A 2,766-nucleotide genomic window follows, 5' to 3' on the forward strand; every position below is an offset into this window, starting at 1 on the left:
AGTATTAAAACGGGTTGCATGATGACATGATGCAATGCACATGATGCAATGATGAATGGAACGAACCAAACAAATCACACGACGAAACCCGGAAATCATGGAAGGCACCTGAAGCTCCGGTCTTGGGGCGTCACTACACTCCACCACTACAAAAGGATCTCGTCCCGAGATCTAGGATGGCACCGGAGGGAAAAGGAAGAGGAAGAATAGAGGTAAAACTAAGTTGCTTCTTTGACAAATAAGTGAAACCAAAGAACCTTGAGAGGTTAAACAACTGGAAAGAAAGAATACAACGGAGATGAACAAAGTTGAAAACACTCCGTTAGAAAAGAGGAACAAGGAACATTACTAGAACCTTGTAGGTTGAAAGACATAATAAAAAAAGGTTGCAATGGACAATAAGTACATGCAAGTACTCCGGATGAAACGAGATGTACAAGGAACGATAAGTATCAATTACGACAGCACTTCAGTTGGAAATTAAGGTAAAGAAAAATATGAGCTTGGCAAAATGAAAGCACTTGGATGAGAGTCCGGTTAGAAGAGGAATGATAGACGCAACACATCGGTTAAAACAAGATAGAGAAGGAATAAGGATGATATAATTTGGGCAGCACTCCGACTGAGAAGGGAGGCAACACTTGACAAAATGGGAAGAACTTGAAAAGAGGGGACGACACTCCGGTTGAATGGATAAGCAAAGGAAAGAACATGATCTTGACAAAACAAGATGATGGGTCGAAGAGAGCAACATCACAATGCCTACGGAAGAAAGAATAGAAGATAGCTCATTGGATTAAAAGAATGTAGAAGAAAATGCCAACTTCTGCCACCAATGAGATTGGAGAGCACCCTTCCAAGAAGGTTATAATGGAATTGTTGTAAAACCAACAACGAAACGAATAAGATTATAGTGGGCTTATGAAAAAAAACTTCTCAAAACTATGATATGAAATTCTGCCACTAACGGAAATAATAGATTGGATTGATATGAATAAGGAGACGAGAAACTTATTTCACCGGGAATATAAATGAAGAACTTGGGTCATTTATAAGCACCATAAATAGCAACAATCCTTAGGGAAGGCTTTAGGTGAAAAATAACACAAGATAACTCCAACGAAGGGGTTAATGGATTGCAAAGGATCTCCTGAACGAAAAGAAAATGAAGGGTTTACATATCTCATCCATGACAACTTGCGAAACATGAAACACGAATGGAAATTGTCAAGAATGACATAACACCACCTCAAAAGATAAGGTAGAAAGAATTGCACTTCGGAATGCAATATGAAGAATGCTTGAGCTCCTTTGAAAAGAATCTCGATGAACACTTCGAGAAGGAATTAAATCCTTGATGAACCACCATGTAGAACCTCCATGAAGCACTCCAGTAATAAAAGAATGATCAAACGAAAGGAAAGAGAAGTTGAAAACACAAGGTGAATCCTTGCAATGTTTTAGATGAATCTCTGTGGTGATATAATTGCGAGAGCTTGGAACTCTTGGAAAAGAAAAGATAAAGCATCTTGAACCGAGAATGTGATATGATGAACCACTCCGGAAAGCAGGAATTGAATTTACTCGATGAAACAAGAATAAGAATTACATTATGCGTATCCTTCACCAATTTAAATTGATGACAAGCAACGGATTTGGCATACTACTTATTCTTGTAGAAAGGATTAAGATAGATATAGCGCAAACTTGAAGAGGCCTTCGATGATCCACCGGTAGGATTGAAATAACGAATGAATTTAAAGGGATGAATCGCCGGTAAGAATTTGAAAACAAACAAAGATAATTGGAGAAAATTAGATACAAGAGAATGAAGAGATCAAGAGTTGATTAGATAATACTTGCATGATGCACCGGTATGATTTGGAGGATGAGAGTTGAAAGCTGAGAATGAGTAAACCCGAAATGATGGCCTTCGGATAATCAAACTGGAAAGAATCTTGAATAGTTCCAGATGGGTGAAAAGAACTCTCACAATCGAAAACAATTATGAGAGGATGGCATCAAGCTAGAACCATGAATCTTGAAGAGAATGGAGCAAGATTGAGAGAGAAAATCTTCTTCAGTCTTCAAAATCCGAGAATGACGACGAGAAACACCGTCTGAATTGTTGAGGCACTCCGGAATGAAGAATGGAAAGGTTGAGCCAACAATGAAAGAATTTGACAGATCTTGGAGAAATTCAAATGACTGATGATAATTCATTCTTACGTCAAACTTGGAGAAGAATTTGAGAGTAACTCCGGGAAAAATTAGAAGAGTCAGGTAAGATCCTGGGAAAAGACCTGTGGGTTAGGGCCCACTCAAAAGATACGCCGTTGAAGAGATTGCTTGAAAAGAGAGATTGCACCGGTTGAATTAAATGGCTTGAATGAGATAACAATCTCGAAAGAGCTTGAACGGATTAGGAGAGAAAACACGAATCTTCTGAGATATCTACAGCACTTCGGACATGAATAGAGAGAGGTGAGCGATTAAGAGGTGCAACGACATGGGAAAGCATTTGGAACGAGGAAAATGATATGATCAACAAAGCTTGAATTGAATCCACCGGAGAAGAAAGAGAACGAAGAATGATGAACTTGTAGAGCATCTTCATGAGAACCACCGGGTAAGAACATTGAAAGAAAAGACTGAAGAGACTTCTCACAAATAAAAGGATACATGATTAATAAATCCGAGTCCTTAAATAAAAAGGGTGGGAGGGCGGGAAAAAACAAAAGGAAACTTGGGACAGATGAAACAAAT

This window comes from Triticum dicoccoides, chromosome 4A (assembly GCF_002162155.2).
Source record: "Triticum dicoccoides isolate Atlit2015 ecotype Zavitan chromosome 4A, WEW_v2.0, whole genome shotgun sequence".
In the NCBI taxonomy this organism is placed as follows: Eukaryota; Viridiplantae; Streptophyta; class Magnoliopsida; order Poales; family Poaceae; genus Triticum; species Triticum dicoccoides.